Below are 18,506 nucleotides of genomic sequence, written 5' to 3' on the forward strand. Positions count from 1 at the left end.
ATTGCTCTGGAATATATCGGTGATCATACTAATTTGTAAAAACCAACAAGATCTCAAGTGCTATTCCAGATTCCATGTAAGTGTGGTGTTCAAATATAACTGACCATAGAAGTTAAATTAGACAATTCACTACCCAAAATATAAATCTTGCACCAAATAAACATCTCTCCCTTTGGTTTCACTTAGAAGTTGAAGTTTTAAAATATGGACCAGGTCTGTCATGGAACCAGTGAGGCCAACAGCAAGATGGGAAGCAGGGAGTTATAGGTCATGTGAAGAAGGAGTTTCCCCAATTGGGTTCAGGAATAAGAACATGAAACACAAGAAGTGGCATCCTAACTATCTGAAGGTCCATGTTCAGAGTGTCCATGAGCGGTAAGGCTTTGTATTTTGAAGAAACTGAAAATTACAATAAATTACTATGGAAGACAAAAAGGCTTAAACCTCATAAGAATCTCAGTTCACAGGTAGATACCAGATCATCTGAAACATCTCTATTTGGCTGAAGAGGAAAGATTAAGGAAGCAAGTTTAACAAGTTGACTAAACTTTGTTAGAAAATCAAATTGACCAACCATTGCCAGAGCAATGTAGCATTGATCTGACTTTATCTGAAGAATGATGGAGCATTGACCAGCCTCTACCAGACAAAGTAGCAAAACAGTAAATTCCGTTGCTACTTCAAAGAAAAATAAAAAAGAAAACATCAAATCAAAAAGCACAAGAAGAGTATGAACAGGTACAAGCTAAGCATGCTCTAAGAAACAAGAATTTGAGAGAAGAAAGCAAGAAAGAGAAGAAGGTCACGGGCTCTACAAAAAAGAAGAAAATGAAAGTGCTCAAAATATTGAGCAAAAAGACTAAAAAAGGTCAACCAAATTTGAATTTACAAATGGAGTATCTTCTTTAAAAAATACAAGAAAAAAATTAAATAAGACATTTTATCCTTGATCAAGAGTTAAATTATCTGCTGTCTGTCTATTGGGTTCTTTGATTTAACGCACCTCTGTTTTTAGTTTCTAGTTGCTAAAATAAATACCTTAGATTGGGTTGGCTTAACAACAGGAATTTATGGGCTCACAGTTTCAGAAGCTAGTAAAGACTTGCTTCTTCCCAGAGTTGGCATTTTCTGGCTGGCTGGCAAATTTTGGGGGCTCCTTGGCTTTTCCATCACATGTCAGTGCACATGGTGGCATCTTTTTTCTCTTCTGAGTTCCATTAACTTCCAGGTTCTGGCAACTCTCTGTGGCTTCTCTTTCTGTGCCCAATTTCCTTTATATATAAGGACTACAGCAATATTGGAGTAAGGTCCACCTTCATTCAGTTTGGTCATTGTGTTAGTTAGATTCAGTTGTCAACTTGGCCAGGTTAGCATACCTAGTTCTGTTGCTGCGGACACAAGCCAATGGTACGTGAATCTCATCTGTTGCTAATTACATCTGCAGTCAGCTAGGAGGCATGTCTGCTGCAATGAGTGATGTTTGACTTAACTGGCTGGTGCTTAAATGAGAGATTGCAATGTAGCACTGCTAAGCAGCTCAGCATTCCTAATCTCAGCACTTGCAGCTCAGCCCAGGCCTTTGGAGATGCAGAAAGAAGTCACCCCCGGGAAAGTCGTTGGAACCCAGGGGCCTGGAGAGAAGGCCAGCAGAGACCATCCTGTGCCTTCCACGTAAGAAAGAACCTCAGTGGAAAGTTAGCTGCCTCTCCTCTGAAGAACCAACAAAATAAATCCCCTTTTATTAAAAGCCAGTCCATCTCTGGTGTGATGCGTTCCGGCAGCTAGCAAACTAGAACAGTCATACCTTAACTAATAACATCTTCAAAGGCCCTATTTAAAAATGTATTCACATGCACCAGACCAGGGCTTCGGACCTGAATGTGCCATTTGTGGGGGCATGATTTAGGCCCTAGTAGCTTCCTAATAATTTACTAATTTTGTCAACATAAACTGAATTGCTAAGCTAAACTAAATATGTAATGTCACAAATAAATTTGTTCTTAAAAAAGAAAATTTTCCATATAAGCTCTATCTAATATAATTTCTTTCTTACTTATATGCCTCTGAAGAGAGGTTGACCTGAGGAACTGAAGGAACTTTCTATTTCTTTCAAGCTCAGATGCTCAGATATGTAATATTTTTGGTATCAGGAAATTTGTATGAAATAAAATATCTCAAAAGTTAAAAAAATATATATATATGGACCATACCATCCTTTACTGTATTTTCTGATCTACCTTAGTCCTATCCAGATCAGCTTCACACATATGTCTAGTTGAAGTCTAATCCCTTTTTCAACTTTTTAGACAGTTCCTGTATGGGGTAGTGTTGACTTTCATAGCTTCAGAGCTGTAACTCTGAGTCTCAGGTGTCACATAAACACCTGAAGTTTCAGGAATAACCAGATTATAAACAAATATCTCAATATCTCAGAATTTAGAGATAACAGTTACAACTCCAGAAAAGACGTGACTGCTGTAAGTGCTTATAATCTACAAACCTTTACAGTCGGCCCCAATCTGACAACAAACACTCTTAACTTCAGTTTGTATGTTATAGTTAGTCCATATGAGTGAGGCGTGATAATATTTGTCTTTTTGTTTCTGACATTTCATTCAACATCCTGTCCTCAAGATTCATTCACCTGGTTGCATGCCACACAATTTGTTTCTTACAGCTTCATAGTAATCCATTGTATGTATTCACCACAGTTCCCCTTTCCATTCCTCAGTCATTGTACTCTTAGGCCACCTCCTACTATTGTTAATGGCAAATACTACTGCCATAAAATACAGTGCACAGATATTCATTCCTGTTCCCATTCTCAGTTCTTCCTGTTATATACCTAGCAATGGTGTAGCAGGATCATATGACAACACCACCCCCAGGCTCCTGTGGAAACACCACACTGTCCTCTGGAGGTGCTGGGCCTCTCAGCTTCTCTACCAGCAGTGAATAGGTACATCTCATTCTCCACATTTTCTCTAGCACTTGTTTCTCTCTGTTCATTTTTAAGGAGTTTTATTCACACATCATGCAATCCAACCTAAGTAAATAGCCATGCCTTTGCCACCATAATTTATATGAAGATATTTCCTTTTCTTCTGCAAAGAATCCATACCCCTTCTCTACTTGTTGACATTTAATTTTGACATAATACCTTTGTTACATTCAGTAGAAGCATATTACAATGTTACTCTTGGGTATAGACCCTAGCTTGCAATGATTGTATTATATACTATCCCATTTTCAACACTTTGCAATGCTGACATTCATTTGTTCCCCCCATGTAAAAACATTTTTATATTAGTTCTTTTAATCATCTTCATTGGTTGCTCTAAACAGTCCTAAGTTATACCATCTCAGTCTTTATCCCCTCTCCTTCATTCTGGTGTTATATGTGCCCCCAGCCCTTCTCCCTCAACCATATTCACATTCAGCTTCATTCATTGTACTTATATTATTGTACTACTATCATATAGTATTGTGCTATTCACTTCTGAATTTTTACACTCAGTCCTTTTGCACATTCTGTATTTCTTCAGCACCGAATGCCAAGTCTCCACCCTCTTTCTAGCTCTTAATTGCCTGTGATCGTAACTTTAACTCTTAAAGCTTACTCATTCATAGTTTGTATTAGACTGTATGGTTGCATCATCCTTCACTGTAGAAAGGATATCTTGATAGGCCCCACACCATTGGTCACCTAGAAATTTCACTGAGGTGGAAGGTCCCCGTATTTTTTTTTTAAATTTATGTTCCATCCTCTGACACATAAATACCTTACCAGTAACTCAGAATAGTTAGTACTTCTTGCTCAGTAGTTCCAATCAATAGATTGCCATCAATATAATGGGCCAGTGTGATTTCCTGAGCCATGGAGAAATTATCAAAGTCCTTGTGGACAAGATTTTGACATAGGGTTGGAAAGTTGATATACCCCTGAGATAGGACAATGAAGGAATACTGCTGGCTTTGCCAGGGGAAAGCAAATGCTATCTGGTTGTCCTTACTAACAGCTATTGAGTTAAAAAAAATAAAACAAAACACATTTGTCAGAACAATAGTGGCATACCAGGCATACCAAGCAATGTGTTGATTCACTCAAGCAATGATATATCATCTAAAACAGCAGCTGATATTGGATTCATCACCTCATTAAATTTATGATAATCCAACATCATCCTCCAAGATCCATCTGTGTTCTGCACAGGCCAAATAGGAGAGTTGAATGGGGATGTGGTGGGAATCACCACCCCTACATCTTGCCAATCCTTAAGAGTGGCACTAATATCTGAAGCCCCTTCAAGAATCTAATGTTACTTCTGCTTTACTACTTTGCTAAGTAGGGCAGTACTAGTGGAAAGCTCATGCAGTTATTTTTGGTGTATATTGTACATTGAACATGCTTGGCACGTCACCTTTTGGGACTTGTTATGACTTTAGTTATAGGTCTTGAATAAAAGTGGGGTGGTGAAGTTGGGTCATGAAAAAAATTAGAAATGTCCTTCAAGCCTATTATGTCAAGGCATTCCATTGCAGTTTCATCTGGTGAAATAGGATTAATCTTTCCAGAGAGAATAGTGAAGGCTGGTTCCCAGGGGATTGGTTACAAGTTTACCAGGCATAGAAAGGCTAAGCTTTTTAGGTGACAGTTGGATGGCAGACTCCTCAGTGAAGACTAGAGGTCCAGAAACTCTTTCCTGAAGGTATCCTTAGGGTTGGGTACCTTTCTCCTCACGGTGGGCTCCTGGAGATTGGGTGACTCTTTCCTCAGGTCAGGCTGGAAGTGGTGGTGGGGAGTTGTTACCTCAGGGAAGACCATTATAGGTTTATCTAGCAAAGGCTCAATGGAATCCAGGGTTCCAATGTCCCCACTGCATTACTGGGACTCATATATCCCCATCCCAATTTTTAAGATCCCAATCTTTTCTCATTAACACCTTTATGTTGACAGCAGTCCCACTGCAAAGTCGAGATTTTTGTTTACATTGTAAATCTGCTATCCACACAATGAGACTCTGGGTCTGGTTTTCAGAGATCTCGAGTCTGTGACCACAGGAAACAAAATTTTCTTTGGCACAATAAAAACTTTTTTATCTTTCATGCAGTGCTTAAGTTACAAATTTGAAGTTTTCAGCTCATCCCTTTCTCTTATAACTGTATGCAGCATATCTAAGAACATCCAATCAACATCATTATACCTTTGAACTCCATGAAACTCTGTAAAGATGTCAGAGCACTGTCACCCAGAGCCTTGCCTCCTAAAAGAGTATGACTAGGAGAATCAAATGGTGATGTTTAGTGTATCTGTTTTACCAACCCCTGCCATGGATTGTCATTGCCATTTTGACTATTGGAAATACAGTCATTAGTGCATTTGAATGTAATCAGAGTATAAAATGAATTGTAAAAACCCATTTTTTAAAATTGTGTTTCTCAAGAACCATTCCTGGTACCAAGATGCACTAGTAAGGGTTCTCTAGAAAAACAAAGCCAACAGGAGATATCTGTAAATATGAGATTTTATAGAAATGTCTCATGCAATTGTGGGGTTGCATGACAATTTCCCATGGGGCAGGCTGCAAGCTGGCAGCTTCAATGAAGTCTTCAATCAATTCTCCAGGAGAGGTTTACTGGCTGTAGTAGAGAAGAAAGTTCTCCTGTGTATTTATGTCATCATTTCTCCCTTAAAAGTCTTTGACTGATTGGATTAAATCCAATTGATTGGGTTCTCTCATTGTGGAAGACACTTTCCTTGGTTGACCATAGATGTAATCAGCCATTGATGCAATCAAATGACTGATGAATTAATAAACCAGCCTTCTAGTTTATTAACCAGCCATAAAATGTCCTTGCAGTAATGGTTAGGCCAGTGTTTGCCTGAACAGACAACCGGGTATCATCACCTGGCCAAGTTGTCACATGAACTGAACCATTGCAACCACCTAACATATTCTACATAGAAATCATATAAGGTGATGGTTTATATGATTCCAAAGCAGATAGAGGTAGAAATTGGTGTCATAGAGATTGAACCTCTATCTCTAGCTGTTTGTTTCAGGGTTTGTAAGTCAATATCTGTATTTTTATCTCACATTCTGATGCCTTCTGAATAAGTCACTTTAATTTGAGCATTAATTTGACCATCTGTAAATTCAAATTCACAATGGTCATCTAAATATATTCACTAAAAAAACAAAATTTGATTCTTCAAAAGCACAATTAGGAGCAATTGAAATTATTTAGAAATGAGGTTTAAACATAGGTGAAAAGAAGCATGAGAGAGATGAGTTAAGATAATTTTTAGAGCTTTTCAATTAAAATGATGTAAAGTTTCAGGCATATGTTCCTGTGTAAAGGTGAGTATGCTGGGGACTATATATAATAACAAAAATAATAAATGACTTAAAAAGCTTTGATGTATTATATTGTTATATTAATTCATAATTTAAATATACTTTAATGTTTGCTGTATTATTTAATTAAATATTTAAAGTGATTAAGTCACCATTATGTTTGTGATAATGTAATGACTGTTATCCTTATAATTATTAATAATTTAATAGGGTCTTTTTGTGTCAACTCTACAATTGTCTTCAACTCTACGATTTCTTTTAAATTTACTCAGTAACTATCATTAAAGTTGTTAACCTACTTAAATTATCTTATACAATGGAAAGGTATTACCAAGAATGTCTAATTATGACTTACCTTTCAGTTAAAGTGTGGTCCATTCACATTTCAATAGGTGTGATTTTTATAGACTTAATTTGCTTTTACTTATATTTGTTTTTGCAAACATTTTACAATATAGGGCATAATTTAAATCTATCACACATAGTGTTAGTTCTGATACCAGGTTCTAATATTAACCCAGATAATCTCAGAGACTCCCATTGACTACAGTCTTATAGGTTTCTCCTGAGAATCAATGGTAGAATGTTATGAAATTTCACTCTGTTAAGCAGTAGGATTTGGAAAGATCTTAGTTTCTTTTTTCATAAAGACCAAAGATCATGATAATCAAGAAAGACCTTTTTAGTTGCTTCCTCTCTGAATATGTCAAGAGCCCCTGGCCATTCCAGTCTCTAGTGAGGTTTCTCTTCCTCACTGTCTCAGCCCAAGATTTTAGAGCCTTCAGCAAAACACTAACTTGCCCCGCCAACTGGGAGGGCTGCTTTCCTGCCTTGTTCCTTCAAGCACCATTTTAGTAGCTGGCACCACATACTCACTTTTTTCTTTCTCTCTTTAGATGCATTTTCCTTAAAGACTCTGTTCTAAATTTGATGCATCTAAAATTGATGCTTTAAATCTGATACAGTAATCTTGCATCTAGGATTTACAATTCTAGATGCAACCCCATTCTACCCCATATATTGAACCTGAAGTATTAGAACTAAGATGGGTTAACCATTTTTTGCGTTTTAAATTTTTCTATGGTCATCAATCTGGGCTTTCCCTACGTTTCTGCCTTGAGTTTGTCCACCAGTTCCTAGTGAACCTGATTTGATCCTCATTGCATGTCCAATATGGGGCCTTCCAATTTTCTAATGCAGATCAATGCTGGGGTGATGTCTGTATAGCTCTGCGTTGCTCTAATTCTAAGGAAGTAGATGCAAGCTGTATGCTTTAAAGAAATGGGTGGCAGGTTGAAGAGAATTTTAGCTACAAGTAATTTCCTATTATTATCTCTTTGGTGCTTTGTATACAGTTTATTAAGGTGCATTTCACTCATGTCAGGTGGTCCTAAAACTAAAGTTTACAACTTAGTTTCTATATGTCAAATACTTCTCTAAGCACTGGGAATTCAATTTTTAATAGTAGAGACAATTTCTTCTTGCCTCCACAAACCAGATATCCTACTGGGGAGAAAGATATAACAAACCAAGGTGAAAAGCAAACAACTCTTCACACCAAAACTTAAACTGGGTGAAAAATAACAGATGGAGAAAAAACTAATTAATTATAGAGAGTTTATGTAAGCAACTGCTGAGGTCAATAATGACGAAGAACTAGCATTTGCTTTAAATTACAAGGAGACCTCTCTGAAGATTGATGGATGGAAAGGCTATGTGAAGAAAAGGTGTAAATATGAGGGGGCCAGTATTCACAACAGGACAGGAACTTAATATCAAGATGGAATCTAGATGTTCTTTTAAGTACATATCTGAGATTTGATAAAGGTTTTTTAAAAGTAAGATTTTGTTTTCTTTGTGGAAAATGTATTATAGGTAGCCAAGAGAAAAGGCAGGAGGATCGGGCAGGAAAGGGAGATGATAACCTAGACCAGATAGAGGCAGGAAACATGGAAAGAAATGTCCACTGAAAGAGTCATTTGGAGAGAGGAAAAGAGAGATATGAAGGATGATACCTCAGTTTCTTAATTGTCTCTATGTTCTTTTGTATATTCCTTCTGTATATGACCCTTCTGCCTTTGTCATTTAGTAAACACATATTGGATATCAGCTGGGGGCATCTTGCATCTTTTCCTTAGTTTATCAGGCTGCTGTGACAAATTACCCCACACTGGGTTGGCTTAAACAACAAGAATTTATTGGTTTTGAGGCTAAGAGAAGCCCAAAATCTAGTTGTCAGCAAAGCCATGCTTTCTCCCCAACAATGTAGCACTCTGATGTTGGCTGCTAGCAATGCTTGGGGTTTCTTGTCTTGTATCCCTGATTCCCTTGTCACATGGAAATGTTCCTTCCTTTCATTTCGTATTCCTGCTGACTTCTAACTGCTGGCTCCTACCTGTGGCTTTTCCTAACTGTGTCTAAAAAATTCCTTTTGCTATAAAGGATTCCAGTAATTGGATTAAGACCCAGCCTCATTCAATTGGGCCACACCCAAAAATAACATCTAAGTAACTAAAAATAGCATCTTCAAGAGATCCTTATATACACCCAGGAATGCAGATCAAAAGTAAGAAGATGTCAAAAGCAGATTATATATTTCAATCTATCATAACCTTCAATCCTGTTTAAAGTTTATTTGAATCTGCTAATTTCTACAGCCAATGAAGCTCTCAAATCTCTTTTGATTTCTAATTATTCCAATAATGTTGGGATTTGCTCTATTTGCACTGCCTTGCTTTGTGCTGGAAATCCTTATCATAAAGTATTAAGTCCATGCACCAGGTCATCTAAGAAATTTAATAACAACCACCCTTTTCTATCCTTGCAACTTAGTTGAAGATTTTGAATATTCAGCAGATTAATTATTATGAAATATAATGCATATCCTCAACTTCATCTCCATTTTCTCCTTTCATTCTGGTTTCCTTACATTCTTTTGTTCATGCTACTCTGATCAACCTAAATTTTCTCTGCCTCAATGTTATTTGATCATAACCTTGCTCTCTCTCTCTCTCTCTCTCTCTCTCTCAGGCACATTTTTCACTTTTTATAGCAGATTGATGAGTTAGGTATACTTTCCCCAATTTCAACCATGAGAGAACTGGTAAAGTGAAGTTTTTGACTGTCCAAAATCATACATTTGCTAAGTGCCAACAATTTGAATCAAAAGCAGTTCTGTCTGATTCCTGTCTTCATGTGTCCAGTCTAGAACCTAGCAAAGAGCCTGTGAACTGTGCTCAATAAATGTTAGTTTCTTTCCTCTTTCAACTCCTTCTTTGTCATAACAATCAAAGTATACTTCATGGGTTAACGGCTGATGATTTATTTCATAAATAAAATATGAATGCAATTGTCTGTTCATGTTTTGTGAAGAACAGCTTTGGGGCTATTTATTTGTATGCTTTAGTAGCTATCTTTCTGCCCCATTTAACCAGCTTTAACATTTTTTTCTTGCAAATAGTTTGAAAGAAATACTAGTTTATCCCCAGAGTGCAGCTGTCACACACTGTCTTCCTTATGGCTAAGATTGATCCCCCAGTTGGCAGAGTGTCACTGAGTGACTTGGTTCTCCTCTTATCTTTCACCTTAAACTTACAAAGGTGTTTGCAATGTCACTTCTAGCTCATGCCCACAGAACTCCAATTGTCACTTCTTGACTGACAAGTTTGCAAATCCTTCAACATGTACATTTTGTATCTAGAGTTATAAACCTTGGACAGTTATATATCCACTTAATACCATTGTAGGATACTAAGAGGACAAGTCCAAGGGCCTGATTTCCTTTTCAATTTAATTCATTTTCAATTCTCCAAGTTTTATGGTTCAGGTTTCAGTGTACCCTTCTCTTTAAATTTCTCTCTAATGCTATGTATGTTTGTTTGCTTTCCTCTTAGTCTCTAAATTTTCATCTATCTTTTTTTCTTTTGCCTTCATGAAAAATAATTTTGACTCTCATGAGAATAACTTTTAATAAATCAGTAATTTGAATGATTGTGTCTTTATTTTTGTTTGGAGCATCTCTTTTTTTTAAGTACAATAACACTTTATTATTATCTATGTAACAGTACAAAGACAATTCTCTATTCCATTTATTTATGCCACTGCTGATCATTCATTCAGTCCTCATTGGACTTGTCAGCTGCTTCACTCCACTGATACAGATTTTACCCACCTCAATTTATCCTCTGGATTCATCTTTCTAAAATACGTACCAGATCATTTTAAAGCCCAGGACCCCGTATTAAACCCCATACCAGAAATGATCTGGTATGAATCTGCTTTTGACATCTTCTACATGGAATTTCCCATTTTCTACAAGAAGAGTCTTACAGTCGTCACAATTTATCCCCAGACATTTTCTTGATGGAGCCAATGGAAATGTTTCAGTCCTTAACTTACTTTACTTTCTGTTAACTAGAACTTAGTTAACTATTCTCCCTAAGTCGGTTTCTCTTTCACAAAGCATGGGACTAGCCAACTTGTGAATCTGGCTGTACCATCTCCTCACCCAAGACATTTTCATGATCCCCCCTGACTGGAAAGAATACTCCGTAAATGTTTGGGTTGGCACATCAGAGTTTCACTGCTCTGTCTCTCATCTCTACCCCACCCTCATCTTCTTTCATCCAAGCTGAACCACGTGAAATTCCTCCAACTTGCTTTCTTTCAGCTCTGGACCCTGACACACACATGCCATCCATTCTGTGTCTTTCATACACATGCGCACACACACACGCACTTTCGCCCTATCCTCACCTGGAATGCTTCCATTCAGCTCAGGTATAACACCCTCCAGTAAGTTTTACTGCTGCTTTGTTGTCATTGTTCCTGAAATGTCTTTGTGTATTTTCCTTTCGAGAATCATCACCGTGTAATATAATGACCTGTACTTGCTGTTTCCCCATTGTACTATGTGCTTTTTTTAGGGCAGATCTATAATGTGTTTTGTTACTTGTTTCCCCAGTGTCTTGGACAATGTTGAGGACAGTGCTACTGCCTAGGCAACACTGGAGACCAAATTACTTCAATGAATGAATGAATTCTTGAAAGAAGGAATAATCCCTATGACTCTGACTTCACATTTGTCCATTCATTCCTTTCCCTACCACCCTATCTTCCAGATTTAGGAAAGGAAATTTCTCTTTATTCCCAAATAGGACATACTCTTAAACTCCTCTGTTTATATATCATACAGTTTCCTTTTGTCTCTAATAACCTTACACTTGCCTCCAACGATAAAACTCCTATTCATCTTTCAAGATCTGGCTAAAATATCATCTCCACTATAAAGTCTTCCCTGTCTACTTCAGTAGCTCTCCTTTGTGCCCATGTAATATGTTGCCTAACAATACTTCACAGTTTTATCTGTTTTACTTCACAGATTTATATATGTGTCTTTCTTTCTGAATGAGCTTTAGAAAGCAAAATATTCACTATAGTGTCTCCAATTTCTAACATTTGCCAGGTGGGTACCAAGATGCTCATTAAGTAACTGATAGATGTGAACACATCCCAGCTGGTTGTGGTGATTTGTTATTTATATATGCCCAATTGTCCTCATCTGTTATAACAGTTACGATTATTCCTTAATATTGGACTCCTCAATATAGTCATGTATTTAAAATTATCTGTTCTCATCCACAGACAATTCTTCAGTTTTAATGCGAATTATCTCTTGTCCCAAATGAATAACCTTTTTAAAATCCAAAATATTTTTGTATTAACTTTACTGGAGTACACACATGTTTCCATATAGCTTGATTTAATACTTCCTTTTCATCCTGACCCTTTCTTTAGGTTGTTGGGTTGCTTTACTATCCCCTATTTCATTATCTTTTGGGACGTCCTAGAACCTCAGCTTTCTACCTCTCCTATTCATTAATTTAACAAGCATGCCCTGAAAAGCTACTATGAGCCAAGTACGTTCTAGGAGCTGGGCATACATTACCAGATAAAACAGACAGAACCCCTTGCTCTTATGGAGTTTACATTCTAGCAGGAGGAAGTAGACGGTAAACAAAACAAAAAGTAGCTATCTTGTTTATCAGAAGGTGAGAAGTGCTATTGAATAGATAAGACTAGAGTAAGGAGTGACAGAATGTTGAGAATGGAAAGATGGTTGAATTTTAAATAAAGTGGATAGTGACTTTTAAATAGAGTGAAAGAAGGTAACTTTGAGCAATGGCTGGAAAGGAGTGAGTTGTGTGCCCTACAGACTTCTGTGAAGAACATTACCAAGAAGAGAATAATATGTGTACACACAATAAAGCAACAACATGTCTGGAGTGTTCAAGGAAAAGCAGAGCCTACTGTGTCTAGAAAGAAACAAGACAAAGGAAGATTAATAAGAGATGGCAACAGAGAAGGAACAAGAGGAAATGAGAGGACAAGGACACCAAAAGTTTTGAACAGAAGAGTGACGTGATTTGTCTTATCAGACCAGGAGACCAGGAGACCACCTAGGAGATGACAGCAAAAATACAGACTAGAAATGAGTGGTTGCTGGAACCTTGGTGGTTGTGATGGAGATGAGAAATTATAAGAATCTGGACATATTTTGAAGGTAGAGCAAATATAAATTATGAATTGAATGTGGAATATAACAGGAGTAGAGGGTGGCTGTAAGTTGTTGCCTTGCATCATGGAGACATTAGATTACTATTAAATGGAGAGGACCTGTTTTGGGAAAATGAGAATATCAGAAAAACGGTTTTGTGTATGATAAGTTTGAGATCAATATTTAAGTGGAAATATCAAGTAGGCAGTTTTACAAATAAGTCTGGAGTTCAAAGAAGAGATAAAGAATGAAGGTAAATTTGGGCTATGAAGGTGGCATTTAAAGCCATGAGATTGAATGAAAGGAGATCCAAAGGTTGGATCCTGGATTAATCTTATGCTAAATTGGGGGACAGCTGAAGAAGAACCAGCACAGAGCGACAGTGAAGGGGCACTCTCAAAAAAGAAATCATGCCCAAATGAGAACTTAGGTGAGATGAGGACTGGGAAGTGATCATTGCATTGAGGAGCAAGAAGTTTACTGGTGACCCTGACAAAGTAGTTTCAAAGAACTGCTAATGGCAAAAGCCTGGTTGCACTTTGTTTCTGTTGATCATTTGATTAATACTCTGGGAAATACTGAATCCTATTTTCAGTGTTTCCTTTGGCATTACTCCCATAACTGCCCCTCAGATCAATGAAGTAAAATACTATGATACAGTCTTTGTTAAAACAACATTGTCAGTAAAATGGGGGATGGTATTTCTGGGAAGACGGAGAAGGAGAGATAGAAAGGGCAATGTAAGTAGTTGAAGAATTGTCTCTGTCACATCCAAAGAGTCCATTCTCTAGAGCAAAAAGAAAGTGCACAGTTACGGAGGTTGTGTACTGCATAAACCCTGGAGAATACACTTATGTCATAGTTTATGTGAATGGAACCATCCAAGGTTGTACAGTTGACATCTGAAATAATTGTACCTAGTGAGTCTATTTCTAGGGTCTGAGGTAGAAGACACACATCTATTTTCGCCATGGTCTCAATGTCTACCTTTCTTGTGTTTGAACATTTCTTAGCACAAAATGGGATTCTAAAATTTAAAGGAATGCATGCTTCAACAGCTTAAAATTTAATCCTCCCCCTTTTGGAATACATAAAGTCACAAATAATGTTTTATGATAAGTGTTTTAGAATTTTTAAGGGTGATTTTGATGATAAGCAATTATTGCCTTTTGTGTCAAGCTTAAAATGTAACTCCATATAAAATAATAATGATTTTAATGTCAAACCTGTGTATTGTCCAAACTCTGGAACTGAAATGGTTCAATCACATATTTTACACAATTATTCAAAACCATCATTCATACCCTTTATCTATCTTTCCATCATTCAAGAATCTATTTGTGCATTTCTGTATGCTCTTTCTGCTTTACCCAAGTTCCCAGTTTCTCAGTTGGGGATGTCTGGAAGACTGGACTAGGCTGGATTTCTCTCCTTCACATAGTCTCAGACTCTTTCCACATGGTCTCTCTAGCAGGGTCATAGGACTTCTTACATCATGACTCAGGATTCCAAAGGTGAATGTTTCAAGAATAAAATGAAAACAGACAGTCTCTTAAGTCTAGGGCCAGAAAACTAGCACATCATCACTTCCATTGTATACTACTGATGAGAGAAGTCACACACTCTTCCTAGATTTAAGTGGAGGGGCCATAGGCCTCACCTCTCAATGAGTTATATAGCAAAAAACTTGGGGCCATTTCTAGTATGTCATATCCACAGTCTTCTTATGGAGAAACTGTATTTATTAACAAAACACATTTTAGTGACTGAGGAAAAGTCACTAACATTATAGAGATTGGCTGATGAGATCATTTTCCTCTGTTAAATATATCAGGAAAGCCTATGTTAGAGCTTAAATGACAAAAATCTTTGCTTTGCCAAGGAGAAGTAACTGAAATATGGATAAAGATTTTGGAAACCTGAGCCTTAAATTTTTTCCATTTAATGCTCTGCTCTTTAAAGGAAGTGTTTCTGAGAAGGCAAAGACTACCACCATAATCAGCAAAAATTTGACACTTCATTTCTAAGATCTTGTCTGGCTCCAAATAACTTATCTCCTCATATTCCTGTTTTAGTTTCCTAGCTCCTAAGACAAATACTATACAAGGGATGGCTTAAACAATGGGAATTTGTTGGGTCACAGTTTTGAGACAAAGATTAGTACAGAATCGACTCATCAGCAAGGTGTTTTCTCACAAAAGGCTGGCATTCTGGGGTTGGCTGCTAGTGAACCTTGGAGTTGCTTGGCTTTTCTATCACATGGTAATGAACATGGTGGCCACTTTTCCTTTCTCCTCTGGGTTCCATGGGCTTCCAGCTTCTGGCTGTTCCCTGTGGCTTCTCTTTCTGTGTCCAATTTCCTTTGCTTATAGGATTTCAGCCATATTGGGCTACAGTCCACTCTCATTCAATTTGGGCATACCTTAACTAATTATATCCTCAATGGTCCTATTTGCAAATGGGTTCGCACCCACAGGACCAGGGGTTAGTACCTGAACATGTCTTTTGTGGGGGATATAATTCAATTCCCATATAAATGTGTCTGCATAGCAATGGAAACACCAAGTTGATCACTTGGAAAATTCAAACAAATAAAACATTCCATACGTAGTGACCCTGCCATGGAATGAGTATGATATGGAAGAGATAAATCTATTGCTCTTCTGATCTGCTATGGAAAAAAAAAGTCATTTTGTTGCTATTGAAGACAAAATAATTGCAATATTAATATTAGGTCCTTATGGTCTTATACTGCTCGATAGCCCACAGATTATGTTTGGAAGAAAATGCTCCTGGACATTAATGTCAAAAGATAGTAAATACTCATACAGATTATCCATGCATCCTCTGAAGCACTATAAAAGCAATCCATATCCGCAAAAGAATTGCTGAAAGAGTTGCTATATATCTAAATATAGCCATGTGTGAGGTGATGGCCTTATCATAGAATAGCTTCAGAGTAGAAGCTATATTACCTAAAAAAATAAATAAGTAACCTGTTGTTACTTAGAAGGCAAAAAATCCAGAATTGTCACTACCACAAAAGCATCAAAGCAAGATCCTCTTTTAAATACTGACTGAAGATTTTGTATTTTGTATGAGGAGTTAAATGTGTAGTGAAGAAAGATTGTTTTTTATACCTCTTCTTGAATTTTCAGAAATGACAGGGAGAAAGCAAAACAAACAAAAAACCTAAGCAATAGCTTAGGTATCCTAAATGCAGTGATGATTTTTGAGACATCCAGATCCATTCCTGAGTCAGTTATTAATAACAAAAAAATCAAGACAAAAAAAGATATAACACAATGGGAAACAACTCATTAAAAGAAGAGAGCTATAAAAATTAACTTGTAATAAAGTAAATTAGTTTTAATGAGCCACGCATTTTTAAAGATTTTCCCTGAAACATGAACCATGTTGTCAAAATAATCTATTTTCTTAGCAACGTGATTATGAACAGGAAATTTGTTTGTAGCAGTACAAAAAATCATTTTTAACTGGCCAGTTTTCCAAATTCAAAACTTGATTATGAATTATTATGCTTCTTTTGTAATAAATAGAACATAAAGTAGAAATTGAGAGTTTTACCTTCTCAAAAAATAGTGAATTTTAGCCCAAATGATTCTGATATCTAAATTATAGTTCCAGCAGATAGCAGTCTTTTTCACCTTGATCAAGAAGACACAAGCAATAATGAAAAGTTAAGTCAGAGAATGCCCAAAGGATCATCAAAATACAGCTTTTTCTATTTATCTGGCAGTTTACGTTTTTCCAAATGTTCAACCAACACTGTTTCATTCACTCCTCACAAACCTCCGTGAAACAACTTATAAGAAGTGCTTTGCGTGAGCTACATTTTTTGGATGAAGATGTTGAAGCGCAACTTTCCCTTTAGGTGTTCCGAACAAATTAACAGTCATGTCTGACCTGATGCTCCTCCTCTGCTAAAGTCTTATTTGCATCATCTAATTTAATACCCAATCCCTCACATTGTTCTGCCAATTGTACTCTACAGAATTTTTTAATTAGTTGATCTATATTTTACTGAAACACAGGTTTAAACTTGTCCTAATATGCATCTTTGAAGGCTCAACTAGGGTTTGATACTGTGCACAAATCTAGTTATGGTTGTAGCTGAAAGAATCCTTCAAATCTATAATTGAAATCACCATGTCCTTTATTTATGTTATAACCAAAACTAGAAGTGAAGATGTACATGCTGAGATGTTTAGTACTCACTAAATATTCATGGACTTCTCTGCCTTTGCAATATCCTTGGAAAAAAGATTATGGTCAAGTGATTACTGATGGCCAATGAAATATGAGCCAAGTTGGCATGTGTTACTTCAGGGTCAAAGCAGTTAATTGTGTAATGGTTGTGCCTCCTCCATTACCCTGATGCATATTCCAAATTCTACAACGGCAAAATGGAGGAGGTCAGCCTGACCTGCATCAAACTGAATAAACCAATATTGGCTTAAGCAACTAAATTTACAGGGGTTTGTCTATTGAAGGCATTAACCTCACATACTCTGACTAATACAACACAGTGCATTCATGAAGTAGAAAATGGTCTCTGAATCTAATGCAGTCTTCATGATAGTTGACATAATTTATTAAACAGCAGCACTTCAGCTGCAGAGAGCATGTTTAAGCATCTTCTGAGAACTTTCGCACATATGGGGCACTATTACAGTCCAGAGTAAACTTAGAAATCCCTCTTTTCCACCCTAGAACACAGGCTAAAATCTCCTTGTACAGCATGTGACACATCATGAAATGTTCAAATCAGAGAGGAACTGAGAGAAAATAGAATGCGGTAGTGTCAATAAAAATAGGGAAATTGTGGTTGGGGATCAGTCAATGAAAGCAGGTTTTTTAGAACATCGTGTAAAGAAAAGAAGGTTTTTAAATATGTATAATTAATGAGACAAATAGAGTTTTAAGCACAATAGCAATGTCTCAGAAATAACTTCTTGTAATTTGATCAGTTGAAAATAGAAAGATCTGCATTGCTAGGCATTTTAAATCTGAACACGAGAAAAGTTACCGGATATATCATTGAGCACTCCCCCCTGGGGGTATTGACAACCATCGGTATACAAAAGGAAGCCACAAAGGAAAAGAGAGCTAGAAGAGGCTTTTTATTTTTCCTTAAGGATACCCTTTTAATGATTGTGCAAGTTCCTAAGAACAAGGATTATAAGTTAATGCCAAGCACACTTATAGTAGCCACGTCCTCTTTTGGTGTATATGTGCATGCATGTGTCTAAATCCCCTTTTCATTTAAATTAGTAGTTCCTTTTCCTCATAGAGTCAGCATTCTTCAATTCATTTTATTTTTATAACCCAGGTATAGAATTCTTCTGTGTATTCTTATAGCCAAAGGACTAATTGAGTTGCTCTCAACTCGCAATTGAAGACAATATAGTCTTATGCTCATTCCAGGTAACCAGATGAACTTCACCTCTTGAAGAATGATGTTTTCACCAAGCTTATTCCTGTCTGCATGTAGTACCCACAACACTGAAATCAAGAGGTTAAAATCAAGTCTTCTTCAGGAAGGGCATAAGCTCGGTAGCTCTGCACTA

General features: G+C 36.9%; 1 pseudogene; it reads left to right on the plus strand.

Annotated features, from left to right (window-relative positions):
* Positions 1-220: 220 nt before the first annotated feature.
* Positions 221-930, plus strand: LOC143651411 (thyroid transcription factor 1-associated protein 26 pseudogene; annotated as a pseudogene).
* The last annotated feature ends 17,576 nt before the right edge of the window (positions 931-18,506 follow it).

Source organism: Tamandua tetradactyla, chromosome 12 (assembly GCF_023851605.1).
Source record: "Tamandua tetradactyla isolate mTamTet1 chromosome 12, mTamTet1.pri, whole genome shotgun sequence".
Classification (NCBI taxonomy): domain Eukaryota; kingdom Metazoa; phylum Chordata; class Mammalia; order Pilosa; family Myrmecophagidae; genus Tamandua; species Tamandua tetradactyla.